We start from the raw sequence: 18,891 nt of genomic DNA on the forward strand, positions 1-18,891 counted from the left end.
CGCCACTTCCCTCCCCCCCCGCCTCCCCCCCGCCTCATCCGCCCCGCCGGGGAGCGGCGCGGAGCGGCTCCCCTCGACCGGGCCGGCCACGCCGCGCCGGGGCCGCGAGAGAAGGAGGAGGAGGGAAGATGGTGGCGGCGGCCGCTGGCTGGTGAGTGTCGCTGCCGCGCGCGTGTCGCTGACAGGAAACCTGTTGTGAGGCGGCGGCGGTCGCCCGGCGCGGAGGGCGAGCCCGGGAAGGCAGCGCGGCGGCGGCGGCAGCGGGGGACGGGCGAGCAGCTCGGAGGTGGCGGCGACGGTAGCTGGTGGGGCCGCTGCGAGTAGCCGGGGCGGTAGGAGGGGGTGTGGGTGGGCGGCGGGGGGAGCCAGGAGAAGGGCGCATGGCGCGGCGCCTCCCGAGCTCGCACACGGGGCGGGAGGGGCTGGAATGAGGGAGATTTGAAAAAGCGTGCGCGCCGCTCGCCGCTGCAGTGAGTCCCGCCGCCCCCTTCCCGCCCCCCCCTCCTCCCGCCGCGCTCCGGGCCCGGGGCGCCTCGCCGGGCCGGGGCGGCGCGGGGAGCGGCCGAGCCCCCGGGACGGGCAGGGCAGGGCGGCGTGCGCGGCACAATGGCAGCGGCGGCCGGGGGTGGGCGCGGGCGGGGGCTCTGCCCCCGCGGCCCGCGGGGGGGAAGGCCCGTCCGGGAAAGTTTGCGCTGTGCCCGGCGCGGCTGCGGGGGGGAGCTGCCGGCGCCAGAACAAAGCCGCACGTGGGGCAGAGGCCGCGGCGGCGGCGCGGGGGCTCCGCTCGCCGCCCACGCCCAGCTCGGGAACGGCAGCGGCGGTAAAAGAGGCGGCGGGCGGGGAGGGACGGGGGGGAGGGCGCGGGTCGGGGGGGCTCTCGGGGAGTTCCCAGCGGAGGCGCTTTTGTGCTCCGTCGCCCCCCGGGAGAGGGGGCGCGGGGCCCCAGGGAGGGGGCAGCGCCGCGGGCTCCGAGCGCGTCCCGGGCCCCTCCGCATGGGCTTTTGTTCGCAGGAGGGGCGGGGGCGGCGGGCCCGTCTCTTCCCCCTCCCCCCCACGCACACAGTTTTCCACCGAGCTGCGGGACCTCCCGCTTCTCCCGGGCAGGCGAACGGGGGACAGCGGGCGCGCCCCGCGCCGCCGCTCGGGAGCCGCGAGCTTCATTACGAAATCGGCGCGGCGGCGGCAGCTGCGGGCCCTCGGCGGCGCCATGTTGCTGGGAAGGGGGAGGAGGCGGGGGACATGGCGGCGGCTGCGTGCTGAGGCCGATTGTTCCCTGTTAGGCCCGGAGCCGCGTGTGGGCAGCGGCGGCCCGGGGAGCAGCTTCCCCTCCCCCCATCGCGGCCCCTTCCAGCCCCGGGCGCAGGCGGGCCCGACCCTTTCTCGGCCGCCCGGGCTGCGGGGCTCGGCGGGGCCGGGCGGGCGCGGGGGGGGCGTCACGCCGTAGCCGGGCTGTGACCTCCGCGCTGCCGGGGCGGCGCCCCCTGGCGGCCGGCTCTGTGTTCTCGGCGAGCACGTGCTGCGCCGTGCGGGGAGCGGGCCCGGCCCCGCGGCGGCTCCGGCCCGGCCCGGGCCCACGGCACGCACCGGCAGCGTGCGAGGGATCCTGCTAGGCGCAGAGCGGATCCATTTACCGGGAAGGAAGTGGGAGCCCGCATGCAGTGTGTCGCACGGGGCGGTTCATGGCCGCCCGAGGGGGTACGGAGCGTTTCGCGCCCTCTCGGGAGGGGTGGACTGGGGATATAGGGAGCGCTGGGTTTGGGAAGTTCCTCGGTCACTTTGTTCATTCCTTAGCAACAAAATGCAAGTAACGCCGTGTTTTTTTTTCGCAGTATCCACACGTGCAGCTGGACATAACGAAGCTTTCTGTGGATGTTGCAGCAGTGTGTTTTCAGAGGAAGTTAGTTTCAACGGATGATGGTAAGTTTTTAATTTTTTAATTTTTTTTTTAAGTACAGGGGCAGAAGCAGTTCTTTTGAGGTTCAGGCTTAGACTTCAGCTAGGACCACTAAATTCCAAATAGTTCCTTGGGATTGAATGCATGTGTAGCAGTCTACAGTTTCACTCATTTAGAGGAGAGTAATGTAAGTTTCCAAAGCAATCATTGGTTTGAATAAAGCAGCTTTGACAATGAGAAAGTTAGAAAAATATTCAGATTTGGTATCTTGGATTTTTCTTCTCTTATTTTAACTAAGCTGCTTTTTTTTAGTCAGTCTTACAGAAGCTAGTTTTATTGTAGTTTTAAAGTATTACGTTAAATTGGCTTTAAGTATCACGTGAGGGAGACACTATATTTACATGTTCCTTCAAGTTTATATTCCTGTTAAAGAAGGAAATAAATATGTTTTCAAATTTCGTATCTACTACTGTCCTGCATTACTGAACCTCTGGTCTGTAATCAGGTATAATTTGGTTGTTGTAGTATATTTTACAGCTATTACTAGAACCTTCTTTTTTTTTTTTTTTTTTTTTTTTTTTTACTAGATAGACTAATCTAAATGCCATGGTAGAAATTGTAATTTGAGACAGGATGTCTTGTGGCAGGAGCAGCAAATATTCTTAACTGGACAGCAAAATGAGTAACTGGAAAACTTAGAAGAATACCTGCCACATCATAAGGTGGTTTCTGGACATCAGAAAGCCAGTGGTAGGAGATGTTGAATCTAATTTTTGAATTTTCTGTTTTTCTGGAATTTTGGTGTAAACTTTTTTAGTGGAAGAGATTTGGTGGGAGCTCTTCAGGAAATTCAGATTTGCCTTCGAAAAGTCGGGTTTTTTTAACTCTTCAAGTTTTTGAGGCATTCTGTAAATATTATGGGAGAAGCATTTGTTTAATTTTCACATTTGGGTCTTGTACTGTAAATCAGAATTGATTTTGATAGTTCTTAGTATTGTGTGGGAATGTCCTGGATTGGGCTGATGGGTTGCTTTGGTTTACTCTGAAGGAGATCTTTAGCACAGAAATGTGAATATTTGTTCCAAAGCTTGTAATTCAAAACCTGATCAAACACTCACTTTGTTCTTTTCTTTCAGCAGGTACAAGGTAGACAACATATCTTGAATTACTAAAAAAACGCTGTTTGCGTCAGAGTAATGTCAAAGTGCTTACAGTGCAGGTAGTGATATATAGAACCTACTGCAGTGAAGGCACTTGTAGCATTATGTTGACAACTGCCTCAGGAGATCTTTCAGGACTTCAGAGAATGGAAAGGTACAGTGTGGTGGTGTCAAGTGCTTTTTGTACTAAGGTGCATCTAGTGCAGATAGTGAAGTAGATTAGCATCTACTGCCCTAAGTGCTCCTTCTGGCATAAGAAGTTATGTCTTCATCCAGTCACTCAGGCTAAGACTGTAGATGTTCCAGTAGTTTTCTTTGCAGACTTCTGTTAGTTTTGCATAGTTGCACTACAAGAAGAGAGTGGTTGTGCAAATCTATGCAAAGCTGATGGTGGCCTGTTACAATCTTCATCAAGGACTTTGAATGCTTTCTGCTGGTTATGGGATGTTTTGTGGCCTTCCTTATTTTAACAGCAGTCCTAGTGAATGACAGCTCTTGTAGCACTAAAGTGCTTATAGTGCAGGTAGTGTTCACTAATCTACTGCATTATAAGCACTTAAAGTACTGCTAGCTGTAGAACTACACATTAAGTATGTCTTACAATTTATTTGTTGTTTATTGAACACTGTTCTCTGGTTAGTTTTGCAGGTTTGCATCCAGCTGTATGATACTCTGCTGTGCAAATCCATGCAAAACTGACTGTGGCAGTGACAAGTCAGTCAGTGAGTGTGGAAAAAATTATACCCCTTTCTACACAGGTTGGGATCAGTTGCAATGCTGTGTGTGTCTGTGGTATTGCACTTGTCCCGGCCTGTTGAGGTTGGTGGGGATAGAGGCTGAAACACCCTTGTAACTTTAAGGAATTTCTCCTTCACTGATAAAATTTTAAATTTCTAATATTTTTTTTTAAATGTAATGTAATTCTCTGTGTAACCAGACATGGATTTTTTTTGTATTTGGCTTCTTGTTTTGTATGTATTGGATTTGTTGCTGACAGTATGTATTCACTGAAATCTTTGAGTGGTTTTTTTTTTCAAAGCTTATATCATTACTTTTCTATTAAACTGAGGTGGATGCTTGTTTACAGTTTCTTCATGAATTTGTTGGAAAGAAATGGGTCTTGAGTATCAAAAAATCTGGATAAAAGTTTAGACTTTTTCAGGATAAGCTTGCTTTGCGAATGCAAATTACATGAAGGATTCATCAGCTTCCTTTTGTAATGCTGCTTACTATATTGAAGCTCTACATTTTCTAAATGATAATGGGGTGCATTTTTAGCCTTAATTCTTAAATCCAGAACATGTCAAATTAAAGAGCAACAAATGAGGTTACAGGCAGAGCCTTAATCATTCATCACCTATGGAATCTTAATATGTGTCCACTTATCAGGGAGTATCTGCACTGATGAATGTAACAGTGAATCACTTAGCTTGTGACACATAACAATGAAATAAAGCATCTCTTGAGCTTCCTGAAGAACTTACCGGAAGGAAAACTCACCCAAAAAACAAGTTGAAATTGGTTGTTTGGGAAAGATATAACTGGCTCTATAAGGAAGAGTCACTAAAATCTGGAAGTGGAGCATTCAGCATATCTTGCATTGTTAAATGAGCTGCATAGTAGTAAGCTACACTTGTAGCTCAAATGTTGATGGGTTTAGTTTTCAAACAGGCTTCCAGGGGACTAATGCTATAAATTCAAATTACTCACTTTGCTGCTTTAAACTGCCAGACCCTATATAGTATTGTAAAGTAGAACAGAGTTCCTTTGTTGTGAGAAAACACAGGTCAATGCTGTCCTTGCTCTTCTTACTTCAAATTCAAATGGAGAATGAAGCTAAATGAGTCATTCCTAAAGAGTGTTAAACATTGGATGTTGTATTGCTGTCTTTCCATAACACTCTGTCCTCTAGCAAGAAGATGAAAATACATAGATGCCTTTGACATCTTAAGCTTCTTTCTGAAGTAGCCAAACCATGTTGGACTTGAGCATGTTCAGTTTCTACTTCTTTTGGTGCCTTATCTATTCAGGAAGTATTGCTCAGATAGGTTTCTTGCCCCCAAATGCTCTATTCCCAAGATGGGTTTCTTGCCCCCAATGCTCTATTCTATTCTCTTAGGCTTACTGATTAGAGGAAGCTTGTGTCTGTGGAGTCAGCAGATGAGGTGTGTGTCTTGTCTTGATTTCTGGATGCTCAGTTTCTGCAGTAATTAATTGCTGGTGATTTAAGGTTTAACTCCTTAAAGTGTAAAAGCAGTATTCTCAAAAGTTAAAATGCAGAAAATGTTTTAATATGTGATCATGCTTATTCTGCCATGTAAGTATCAAGTTTTGAAATCCTTTTATTAGATGGACAATGAAGCCTTCTAAAATCAAGTGCTTGCACAAGGAAGTTGTCAGTGGAGCCTTGTTTATTAAGTGTGTTGCAGTGTACCTAGTTTTAATACCTTTATGTGAAAATGAACACTTTGTGACATTTTTTTGAGTTCCCATCATAAATTAATACCTGGACTCCAGAAAATTATTTTGACATGGTGTGGGTATGAGAAATTATTTAGTAACTTACGCAGCACCTTCAAGATGTAATAAGCTCTGCTTTAGTCAAGAAGTAGTTATGGCACTGCCTTTCTAATACTAGTCTTACTTTCATGCCTTCAATACAGCATTGGCTTATTGGTTTTAGAACTTGAAAGTTTCAAGTTAATCATGCTCATGTTGGAAAACACCTTAATACTCCGATTATAGTTTTACACTTCAACTTAGTGTTCTCATTGATATGTAATAAGTAAATCCAGCCTGTCTTATGTTAGGTTCCGTGTAAACTGGGCATTTTCAGTGTTTTAAATGTTTCCTTAAAAATGTCAGCTCTGTACAGTGGTTGCAGTGTAGCTGAGACCGAGGTAATTGACTGGAGACTGTAGGGAGAGAAGTAATGCTGCTAACTTCAGTTGGTTTTACTGAATTAAGTTGGTCCTTGTCTTCAATATTCATGTAGAAGATGTGACTAGAGAGGAGTGGTTAGATGGCTGAAACAAATGCCAGTTCTAAAATCCTACAGAAATATCAAGAGGCATTTTCTGCAGATGTATTCAGCTTTTCTGCTAAAAAGGTCACGTGTGAGAAGTGCATTTCTACTGGCTTTGATACAGGTATTCATTTATACAGTGAGCTGCTGTGAAATAGTCTGAACCATATGAACTTCCAGGAGATCAGTCTAAAGTTAAGCCTGCATGGATTTTTAGGAATTGTCTAAAATGAAGTGATGTTTTCAAGTGTATATACAGGAAGAGTGTAGCTTGCGCTGTCTTTCTAGACAAAAAGTAAAAAAATTCAAGCAGTATGAACACTTCCTGTTGTCCTAGTATAGCAGTTAGCCTTACACAAAAACCTTGTCTGTTAACCCTAGGTAAAGTTCTGTATACTCAGTATCTGAAAGCGTGCTGGGAAACGAAACATTTTTCACTAATTTGTCACTGGGTGATACTGAAAAAAACAGCTCAGTTCTTGAGAATTGACTTTCTTATGCTGACATTTGAATATCAAAATTGACTAGTGAGATGACTGTCAGGCATAGACATTTTGAGTTTCTTATAAGTCATTAAATGAACAGGACTAGAAGGGAGTCTCCCCTGCTGTGGTGGCACAGAGTTGGATTTCTCTGGCTTAGCTGGCTTTGTACCATAGAAAATTAATTCAATACTCCACAGTACATCACTTGCATTTGTGTAGTTCATAAGCTGTCTTGTGTACGAAGTCTTTGTAAAGACTCAGATTTCTTTAAATTCAGGATTATTTGAATTAGTTTTCATACCACTTGCACCTATCATCCCCCAATCATAGAATACATTTCCTGAAGCCTTTTCTCTTTGGTTTTGGTAGCTTCATGTGAATAGGCTAATGACATTCAGTATAGGAAACACAGAAGTGTCACAGATCCAGAATAGGAAGGAATGGACTGCATCATGTTCTGACTCTTTGAAGAAACCTTGCTATAAAATATGCAGTTCTCTGAAGAGCCAGTTTCTGGCCATTCCTTTCCTGTTCCTATTTTTTTGTGATATCTAAAGGAAAAGACACCGGAGCAAAATTAAATGTGTGTTGGAATTCTCCATTTACTGCATCTGTTCTTCTGATGGGTATCTGCTGTGTGTGTCTCCTGTGTGTGTGTTAATATCTGTAATGATACAGCAAGAGAAGTGTTGAAGCAGGTAGCTGTTAATGTGTATGGGAATTATCTGGAATCAGATTATGCACGCATTCTCAGCCTGCCATTGTTGCATGCTACACGTTCCAAAACTGCATTTTGGAACAGGACAAACAAAAAATGTTGCATATATTCATTCCAATAGAGTAATACAAGACTGTTTAATACTGCAGTGGGAGAACTGACTAGTAGGTAGAGACTTAAGAGTTTTATTTTAAACTGTCATTCTGTATTTTTCACTGCTGTAAAGATAAAGCTACTAAAGCCATTGTACTGTTTTATTCTTACCGTTAAAGAAAACTTGATTTTGTCTAGTTCCCCTTCTAAATGAGTGACCAATTCTGAGTTTTATGCTCAATGTTGGGGTTTTGGGTGTTTTTATTCTGATAGGGTGGGATGTTGAGGTTCTTTTCATTACACTTGGCTTGCTAGGATGACACGACATGCAGTATTCTAGTCTTAAATGCCCAATGCCCAAACATAAAATGCTTGATCAAAAAGTTCTAGTACTTCAGGCTCTGTGAGAGTGAGTCAGGTTCTTCACATTGGTAACAAACTACAGGCAAAGTTGTAAATGCAAATAGTTGTGATTTACGTAGCCTTCAGTGGCATTTTATGACACAAGGAGATTAGCACTTGAAGGACCAATTCCTTTGAGCATTATGAATTTGTGCCAGGTTCAGACATTCACTTTAGCTGAGGAAGGCAATCTGCTAAGTTAATTAAAGGTAAAAAATGGCTTTTACATGTGGCCAACATGCCTTGCATGGAACAATTCTGACACAAGTTTTGTAAACGGCAAACTCATACTTCAAAGTGAAGAAATGCTTGCTTGGATGAGTGGTGTTTGGTAGTATTTGGGATTTAGACTGATTTTGGTTACTGTTGGCTGTCCCAACTAATTAATACCTGGCTATCAATGTATAGCTTGAATTAATGGGGCGATGTTTGGAAAGACAAAAAACAGTCTGTGATGAGTGCCTAAGATTATTAACAAATAATCTATATTATAGACAGTGAAAGATACATCTCTAGTGATTTAGAATTTTATTGGGGGAATCTGACCTACTGGTAAAGTGGTAGCTGGTCGTGCCCCACTTTTAATAGAAAAATTCAGGCTTATTTCCTGGGAGGTGGAAGGTGATCAAGGATGCAAGCAGAGGAAGGGAAGATGAAAAAACTGAATGGATGGCAAAGTGAGTAGAGAAAGCTCAGTTAAGGCAGAAGAGTAGCATGACTTGGGTTACTTAATCTCTGTTTTGTATGCTTTATATGCTGCTGTGACCAACAAGAATGTTAGAGCAACTGTCCTGCTGTGGGGCATGTCAGCAGTTGGGACAGAAATGATCAGGAATTTAACAATGGATAAGATGCACAACAATAAGAAATGGCATGTTATAGAATCTTTAAAAGATTCCAGATACCCACATCTTTTAAGTGTATTTATGGCAGTCCTTTTTCCTGCTGCAGAACAAATTAACTAGTTCCTGTTGTACTTGATGCAGAGCAAAAGCTGCTTCTACTGTTGCAGAGGACTGGCATTTTTCTAGTTACTTCTGTAATTCTTTAACTGTCCTCTCTCTGCAGAGATGTAAAATCTAAGCACTTAGAAAGTACTGAGTCACTAGTTACTTGTTTTGATGTTGTATGTGTATAATTTTATTTTCTCCTACACAGCTTTGGCAAAGGCCCCTCTTTTGTGTGGGGAAATAACACTGTAGTTCTGAATATTACTGTAATAGTTGGAAATAAAGATGGTTGTGTTACACCTTGTAAAACTGAGTTCAAGTTGGTTTTATTTTCTTTAGCTTTCCTAGTAGTTTTCCAAAGGCAAAAAAAATGTGTTGAAAAACTATATGTATCTTGTTTTCCATACACCAGCTTGAGAACTTGGCACTACTTGGTAGCTGATAATGTTTTTCTAATTTGATAAAAAGTTTCCTAAGGAAACAAGAATGTCTTAGGGACAACTTTCTAAACTGGAGAAAAGTGTCAGTATGTACGATATGCTCTGCCAATAGGGTTTTAAATTGGGTAAAATCTTTAATTCTTACCTAGCAAAACGTTTTGAAAAACTGGTTGATAGAACAGTAAATCATACCTAGATTTTATGATTGAAATTACTCCATGTGGGGTGAAGGTGTATGGCTGTGCTATATTAAATTATTTTTGATAGAATGTAATTTAATGAGTGACATACTACTGTTCTGGGATGTAGTTTTGTGCATCAGTGTTATCAGATGAAGCATAAAAGCAAATCATTAAATCGTTGTGTCTATCAAAATAATGCACTGTAAGTCATACATATTTTTGAAATTATACTATGCTTATGTTCTCAAGGCTTGTGGAGGACTTTGTGCTAAGTGCTCCCTTACAGTCATCACAGGGAAATTTCGCAGTATAATACTGCACAGGGTGGATAACTTCCATGAGCAAGTTGTAGCCTCTGAACTGCTCAGTTCATAATCTAGTTCCAATCTGAAGGTCCTACAGCTGGTTTTAAATATTCTGTGTGTCACCAAATTGTACTCTTTGTATTTGTCAGCATCTTCTAGTAGAGCTTTAGCTCTGATCTTGCATTAACAGATAATGTGGTGCTTCTAAATGTATTGGACTGGGTTTGTGTGCAGGTGAGTATCTTATAAGAACTGATTAGGTGTTGGAAAGCCCTGAGATGCTTACATAATTATGAGAATGAACGTAGAGTATTTTGTGGTTGCTTGACTAGCAATCCTAACAGAGGTTTTTGGAGTATTTTCAATGGTCAGCCAAGAAATTTGGAATACCTCAGACTTTGGGGGGAAATGGCACTAGAGATGCTAAAAAAAAAAAAAAAAATTGGGCTCAGTCTCTGTCCTTTAGTTACCGGCTGCCTGGGGAAGTAGTTGTTTCCAGTTCTCACTGTTCAGGTGTTTAGAAGAAATTCGCTGATCCCAGCTTAAATCCAAATGGTTGAGTTATGAATAGATCCTAGCAGGCAGCATTTGAGAGGCTGCTCTAGCAGTGTAGTAAAAGGAGGTTTTGCTCTGGGGGATCTCATGAGCAGTCTGTAATATAGGTTATCCGCAGAGATCAGTGCAAACAGAAGTGAGAATGTTCTTTGTCTGGCCTGGTCTGAGTCAGCTCCTGTTTGAAGCTGTATCCTGAATGAGGATTATTCTTTTTACCTTTATTTCCTAGCAACTCACGTCCAAAGATTGTATAGATAGATCACTTTGACAACAGGTGTTCGCTTGTTGGTATCTACTATTCAAAGTTATTTTTGTCCCTTTTGAAGGCTTGTTATTAAATTCAGCCAGTAATTAAACACACAGTCAGTAGAAAGATGCAGTTGCACACAAATTCAAATATATACTGCACTTGAAATTTGGAAAAAAAAACATACACCATATTTTCATGTGATTAACATGTTTCTAAATCGGAGGTTGGGGTGGATGGAGGTTAAAATATAAGGCTACAGTAGGGGAGGAAAGGGAGAAAAATAATTGCTGGCAAAGAACCTTGTCTGTTGGGGAGACTAGAACTGTGATCTCTCCAAGAAGGCCTAGAAAGTAGATAAACTGCTTGGAGTGATAGTATTTTGCCATTCTTGGGTTCATAATGCTGCAATAGTTGCATTTGTTGCAAACTGAGTTTCATTCTAAGAGTGAAATAAATTTTCCTGCTTTTTGTGTAGTGGGTTTGGTATGATATTGTTGTTGGTTTTTTTTGTTGTTGTTGTTTTGTTGGGGTTTTTTTCTGTTTTTTTTTTTTTTTTTTTTTTTTTTTTTTTCTAGAGCAGTTGGGGGCTGATTTGTTTTCCAGAGACATGAGAGAGGTTAAAAAAAAAGCCTGCAGAACTTTGCTGGACTGGTAGACTAATCTTAAATCTTGTCTTAATTCTAACACAACTCTTGAGTGTGCCCAAGACTATCCTGTTTTTCCTGAGGTAGTCCATTCTGCTCTGGTGTCTGGTGATGTATTTTACATAGGGAGCCTTAGTACTGTTTTGGGGGGAAGTTGTTTTGGATTTTTTTTTTTTTTTGTATCTGTAAGAGGAAATGTGGGAGTCTTCGAGTTTTGAACTATTTCATTGATAAAGTTCCTCTTCATTCTGACATGAGTTTCTTGATTACAGAGAATAGAATCTTTATAGGTTGCTTCTTCAAATCGATTATTTTCAAAACATTGTGGTTTTTTTTTTTTTTTGTAAAAATCAAAAACTCTTAAATTTTTCCCATGAGAATGAAGAGTGGTTAAAAAAGGAATGAGCTTTGGTGAATCCTTTCAGCAGTATTTGGTGATGGAGTATTCAAAGACTGTCCTAGATTCTCTCTGAAGATGATGGTACTCTTGTATTAACACTACTTCCTCCCCAAATCCTGAAGTTGATCTTGGCAACATACCCTTGTATATCAAACAGTAAGCCTTCTTGCACTGATTGGATGTTTCTCAGGGTTGCTTTCATGTAGCAGTTGTCGGAATAGTTTATCTGAACTCAACCTGGAATCTGAGCTGGAAATTCCCATCCAAACTTAAGCAGCATCATTAGCCTTGACAGACATACTTCATACTCTTGACCTAAGAGTGGTTACCTGGGAAAATAGTTTGTGGGAGCTGCCAAAAGTGTTGTACATACTGAGGTATTCAGTATTGACAGCTGGGAGCCACATTCTGGTATCTGCAACCATGTGGAGTTAAGCTTGAAAATTATTTGCTCCATCTGTGCATGTATAGTTCACTTGCTAAGTGCCTTTCTAGTACTAAATTAAGAGCTTGGTCTAAATTGTACAGATTTGTAGGCCTGTTCCCCTTTGGGGATGGGAAAGCTATAGGATGTTAGGGATCACCTACTTCTAGAAATCTGCTGATTTCTAGGACATTTAAATTAGGTTACTTTCTACCTTATATTCTTTTATAAGAAGTGTGGGGAGCCAACAGGAAAGTAAGCATGTTTTTTACAGACGGCAAAACCAAAATAACTGTTTAGAATGCAAGAAAAATTTAAGAGGAATATCTATATTCATAAAACATGAACTAGGTATTTCAGAGTTCTGCTAGCAATTAACTGAGCCTTCCCTCTGTATCTTAAAGGGAGCCTTGGCCAAAGAATGCAAACAACAAATGGGTGAAATTAATTTACTAATAATCTGGGGAGTTCAAATAAAGCACAAAACAAAACCTAGGTCAAGATTTTATAAAAATATGCAGGTATATGTCTTGCTTGTCTGTGTGGCTGCTCAGAATCATTCTTTGGGATTAAGTGATCCTTGGTGGTGTGGTAAAATCAGTCCCTTGTTTAAAGTCACATGCATTCCCAAGCTGCTTTGAATGTCGTGTTTATGGATGTCTGGTTTTAGTGTGAAGGTGGCTCTGCTGAGGAATACACCTGGAGCTGGTAGCTGGGCTCGAAAGCTGCACATTGAGATGTGAGTTGAGCTCTGAGTGGGAGCTCAAGACAAGAAGCCGGCAGCTGCCAACCTTTGGGATAACAAAGGGCATGAAGATAATGGACACTGAGACACAGAAGGAGCCGGGAATTGTTGCCTGTTTGGATAACAAAGGAGATGGAAACCGGTGATCCAGTGAGGTGAATGGATGCAGAAAGGGGGCAGGAGCATGGGGAGACTGAGGGGATAAAAGCCCGGCGGATTCTTAGAGAGGGGTTTTTCCTCATAGGCACCAGCTTGCACTGTGTCTGTGGTACTGTGCTGGGAATAAATGGATTTCTGTAATGAGCCATCGAAAACCCTGCTGTGGGTAACCTGGTCTGACCGTGTGAGTGGAGTGAGCAGGGAGCCAAGCACGGCTCCCATCAGGTCACTGGAGCCATCTGCTGGGAATGGGCTTTGGTCCCAGTAGTGGAAGTCTGGTCTTGCAGAGTGTGACTGGTGGGGAGCCTGTGAATGGTCAGAGTGGGAAGTTTTCTTACCAGCATTTGATAAAATACATGATACCACAACTTGAGCTGATGTGCAGTCTGCTCTGGAGACCAGTGCTGTTTCCACAGGGCAGCAACACCACCATTGTGTTTGACTGGCAAGGCAGGGCAAGTGGTGTCCTTTCATGTGGTAGCTGTAACTTGTAGAACTGGTGCATTAATCAGTGTTCGAACACTCTGTCAGAGCTGCAGGTCTCTGCTCCACTAGTCTTTTCACTAACTTAGAGATTTACCTCTATTTTAGTCACTCTGAACATCCTCATCAATTGTCTTTTTATTGCCCCAACAAAATCAAACTTCTCTATTGTCTGAGTCTTTGGTGTGCTCCTGATTGATAGGTGGGAAATTGCACATATGTGGTAAAGATATAGACATTTATAATCTTGATTCATCTGATTGGCCTGTTCTAGTATCAGGGATATGTTTGTCTTCTGCTAAGAGTTCTCAAGCTCCTTTAAGATCTGCAGACAAGTGTGAAGTGCAGCGTTTTTATTACTCTTCCTAAACTTTGTTTAAAAATTTTGTAAAAAAGTTTCTTTGTATGTAGATAATTAACGTTTTATATCATTGTTTAGTAATACTACAATGTTTGTTTAAACTTGCTGTATTTTGATTGGAATTTTAATAAGTACTGTGGATTCCAGGGAACATTTTGGGGAACTTTTTAGTAAAGGTTCTGATTTCCTCTGACTTGCTTTTAGATCTAGCCTTTCCCTAAGCATATGAGGTCAGAAAAAGTAACTATGCTCCCAAATGACATTTCCTCTTTGTCCTTGAGGGGCTTAAGAAATGGGTTATAGACAAACCAGGAGCTTTTTTTTACTTTCTTTAAACTTCAGGAATTGTTCTTAACAGCTGCTTCTTGTTTCCCTATAATAATCAACTTGATGTAGTTGATTTAGTAAGATAGTTGTTGCTGTGGAGTCTGCCTCAGTATATGTATTTTCTTAGATGCTTTATTTTATAGTATTAGCTATTATTTTATAGTAATGAGTCCAATATTGCATTAAGATAAAGTAAAACTGATCTGAGTTCTGGGTTTCTCATAGTTGAACTGTGCAGTTGACTTACCTTTTATTTTTCTTGTTCTGTCTTCTACCTGGAGACTGCAGTGTTGTAATACAAACTCATCTTCTTTCCAAGATGCTTTACAAACTGAAATTAGCACTATATACTGTTGCGTACTGGTTAAAATTCTCAAACTTTGTTGTACTCATTTTTCAGGTGTTCCTTATCTTGTGCTGATTGAATTCAGGTAAAAATAGAATAGTTCAGTTGGAAGAGACCTACAACAATCATCTAATCCAACTGCCTTGACCACTTCAAAAATTAAAGTATGTTCCTTGGGACATTGTCCCAGTGTCTCTTAAACATTGTCAGGCTCAAAGCATTGACCTCATCTTCAGGAAGCCTGTTTCAGAGTATTACCACCTTCTCAGTAAAGAAACTATTCCCTGGTGCAGCTCTGAACTGTTCCCATGTATCCTATGACTGATCTCAGAAGAGGTCAGCACCTCAGTCTCCTTTCCAAACTAGACAACATCAAAATCCTCAATCACTCCTCAGAGAACATCCCCTCCAGCCTTTCCACCAGCTTGGTTGCCCTCTGGACACATAAAAGGACCTCAACATCATTTTTAAATTGTGGACCCAGCACTGCAAACAGAGTCATAGTGAGGCCACACCAATGCTGAATACAGAGGCATAATCCCTTCTTTTGACAGGTGAGTGATGCTGCATTTGATGCACCCCAGGGTGTGGTTTCACCTCTTGTAATGCCAGGACAAATGGCTGACTCACATTGATCCTGCTGCCAACTAGCAACACCAAACCCCTTTCTACAGGGCTGCTCTCCAGCCACTCCTCTCCCAGTTTACCCTGGATACAGAATTTGGTATTTGGACTTGTTAAATTTCACCTCATTGATGATTATCCAATGCTCCAATCTATCGAGATCCTTCTGGAAGGTCTCTTGTTTCTCTAGAGAGTCAACAGCACTCTCTAGAGAGTTCCAGTTTCGTGTCATCAGCAAACTTGCAAATACTGTGTTCAGCTCCACAGAATGTCAAAGCTTGGGACAACTGAGACATTTTGGCTTCCATAACTGCGTTGGTAGAGCTTAATTATAGAAATTTATGGTTAAGGTAGGCACTGTAAAGAAATTAAATAGAGTGAAGTAAAACATATGTGTATTTGAAGGCAAAAGTTGAAGATAAACTTCAAAAACATCAAGGTGTTATTTTAGCAGAACACGTAGTTGCTTCAAGAGTGCTGTGAGGTAGTTTTGCGTTCATTTTGCTCATTAATACAATAAAGAGTTTTAAAATTCTGGATATAATGGTTTGCAGTAACAAATGTATGAAATCCATTATGAAAGGCTTGCTTGAACTTCTTATGATCTAGTGTGCAAGGAAATGCATCGGCTGCTTAGTTATATGTAACTGTCTTTCATTCGAGTGCCTAATTGAAAGGAGAACTGGAAGAGCTTCTAGGGTATTAGATAAATGTCATATCTTTAGAGATGGCAGTATAATAATTTGAGATAGGTATCCTTTTTATGAAATACAAAGTTTTCATAATTTTAATGGGATAAATATGATTTTATGTCTTAAGTAATGAAGGAAACTCAGTGGTCTCAAAACTTAGCGTGATGTGTTCTGTATTTACTGTTCCGGAATAGCAGTTAGGTAGCTGTTGCCATGTTTGAACAGTTGGTGGCTCCAATGCTTTGCAGCTATCACAGTATCTACTGCTGAAACAAATCAGTTCAATTCTAGCTGTACCAAACTAGTTGGAAGCGTAAAAGGAAAATTGGAATCACGAACTTAATAAATAGCCAAACACTTGCAACTTGCAATTTAAGCCACAAGGTAAATACTCTCTTTTTAATTCTTAGATAAGCATAAACTCCACTATTGCTGTCTACCTTAAGATAAATTATAAAGGGGCTCCTTTACAAAATGCCAGTTCATAATAAGTAGCAATACTAAAAAGAGCATAGCTGGTAGCATCCCTGCTCCATATTGCAGGATTATATAGGTAGAACAGATTACAGCTATCCTGACCAAGAAAAAGGAGGGAGAGAATAATCAATCAATTTCTGGAAAAGATGCAGAGATGAGCATGTCAACAGTCTTTAAACTGAGACTTAAGTGCTTATGTACCTAAAAGAGAAAGTACTTTTGTTTGGGGGAAATAAAGGATTTGATGGGCACTGGTACTTGATAAAGCAAGAGGTCAACTTCGTAACAGAAGAGCTGTCTTTTCAGTCATTACAGGAACATTTAATAAACACAAAACTTGAAGAGGATGAAAAAGGTTGTGAAAAATGTTAGCCCTGGAGAAAATCTGGAGAAGTCTTAGATAAATGTGTATGTGAGATGAGAAACGTCTGCCGATGACTTTTTCCAGCTTTTTGACCCCCAAAAATATGACTGGAGAAATGGAACTATGCTTCACAGGTTTTTCATGTTCTAGAGAAAAGGAAACTATAGATTTTTTTTTTTTTTTTTTTGTTAACCAGTGTTGGAAAACTACAGTCTGTCTATTTTGATGAAATATTTGTATTATGCCATCCTGAACTAGTATAGGTACTCTGTTACTGTTTTCCTTTCTGCCTTGTTTTTCACCTGGATTATTACCATGTTTTCTTCTTGAAACTTCTGTAGTTTGTGGTATAAACAGCACTGCAGGACAATCACAGGGAATGCAGCCTTGCAGGTACACTGTGGCCCTCCAAACCACAGTGAAGTAAAGAGCAGTTTGAGAAGACAGTGAATGAAATCATATAGTGACCCAAAGTTACTTGCAAGTGCAGTCTGGATATAGCATTTTCTTTCTGTACAGTTGAATGTTATGTCCTAAAGAAATTTTATTTGGGCCTGAAAAAAGGGGGAAAGGATTTGAGGAGTCTTTGTAATGTGCAAACTTACTAACACTCTTCATTTTTATTTCCTTCTGTTTCAGTAGGAGATGTACAAAAATTAGCCCTGCTGATCAGAATTTGTATGTCCATTTTGATTGCTTTATAGCATTATACTATCTTAGTAATAGTTCATCAAACAAAATATACTAGCAAGGTGAAGCAAAAAAAAAGTATTAGTTCAATGCTTACCCTTACTTCTATTTTTCTTTGTAAATTTAAATTTTTGAACTAATTTCTTTATATTAGTCGTCTAAGAGCTGCACTTGAAGACAAGGCTTGAATATAGAGATAACAGTATTTACTGGAGAACTCCCTTAGCTTTTCGTCTAAGCCTGTAACATTCTTTTCAAGTATGTTGATAAATTTTATTGAAACCAGGTAGTACTAAGATTGAACTTACATGCTTGAATTATCTATGCAGTACTCTGGACAGTGGACAACAGCAGACTAATATTTCAAAGTATTTACATGCTGCACTGATTCTTGTTCCTACAGTGGACTCCAAAGGTGCTCATCATATGTAATATATAGCTTCTGTGATATATATGTTAATGCTATTGAGAAGATGGGGAAAACACCTCAATCTGAGACCCTCATCAAGGACTAATCAATGCATTAGCAGGGATCATTAGCAGGAAGTTTTGTTTCAGTTTGTGAAAGGATTTTCGTCTTGAAGAAAAAAATTATGTCTTCTGTGTGGCAGTAAGATGTAGTATGAAAATTTGTGCTATCTATGTATCTCCTTAAGCTCACTAATTTTTTTTCTTTAATGAAGACCTTGGCCTTACTTTTTCTAGGTACTGGTTTCATTCTACTGTTTAATACAAAATGAAAAATAAACTTGAAGTATGCTTCACTAGTAGTTCAGGGATAACAGTATTTGTGAAATCTTGTGTAGTGAATGGCTTTGGTATTTACATTATTTCCACTTAAGATTTTTCCTGTAACTGAAGTATTTTGGATATCCCATACCTAAAACAGCAGAGAAATACCTATTCACAAATAACTATATGCATTAGGCATATAGCCATTAACATCATTATGCAATTGATGTAATTTATATCATTACAATTGACTTCGCATTGTGAATTTCATTATCAAGTTAATAAAGTTTTTGTGCTGATGGAAGTTGTGTCCTGATAAATATAGACTGATCCATAAAAAGAGCACATGATGTGGTTTGACAGGAGGTTCAACAGACTTTGACTAGAAAGCTGTGGCTGTATTTTGTGTATTTATAATGCAAGAAAATATCAGTGCTAGCTTTTTTCGATTAAATTCTTGGTTATGTGTTGCAAGGGTTTCCCACTTGGTAGACTGGTGTTCTGGTTTTCCCCAGACCAGCTGCTACAATTACTATAGTGCACGTTAAGATAATATCAGAGATTGATTGCATAGCTTTGCCACTTAAAAAAAAATATATTAATAGCTGGCATGTTCACTTGGGAGGTGGGAAAGTTTGGATCTGTGTCAAATGGACAGACAGCCAGTCACTTGAATCTTTAATGGTATTAAGGAAAATGAAGGTGACTGAAATAATTTTCTTTGATACTTAGATACATCAGATGTAACAGTTATTGTATTTTGGTCTAAATTTGAGACTTCCTATTAATTCTTTACCTTAGTGCGTCAATTCAGAGGGCACATAATGGTGAGGTAGGTCACCTGTTTAACACTGGCAGGGTGTAGCTCCTAGTAACCTAAAAATACATGCCTGGGAGTTACTAATGGAAAGTTAAACCTTTACTGCCTTTCAGGAATACCTAGGTCTGTCCTGATTTTTAAAAT

The 18,891-nt window shown here is 41.1% G+C and overlaps 1 long non-coding RNA gene across 1 annotated transcript; it reads left to right on the forward strand.

Annotated features, from left to right (window-relative positions):
* The first annotated feature begins 1,548 nt into the window (after window positions 1-1,548).
* Window positions 1,549-18,231, forward strand: LOC146768729 (uncharacterized). The gene is made up of 2 exons (XR_014949328.1): window positions 1,549-1,917; window positions 2,482-18,231. It is a non-coding gene; the product is annotated as an uncharacterized LOC146768729 (long non-coding RNA).
* Window positions 18,232-18,891: the final 660 nt, after the last annotated feature.

The sequence above is a fragment of the Lonchura striata genome, chromosome 1 (assembly GCF_050655825.1).
Source record: "Lonchura striata isolate lonStrDom1 chromosome 1, ASM5065582v1, whole genome shotgun sequence".
In the NCBI taxonomy this organism is placed as follows: Eukaryota; Metazoa; Chordata; class Aves; order Passeriformes; family Estrildidae; genus Lonchura; species Lonchura striata.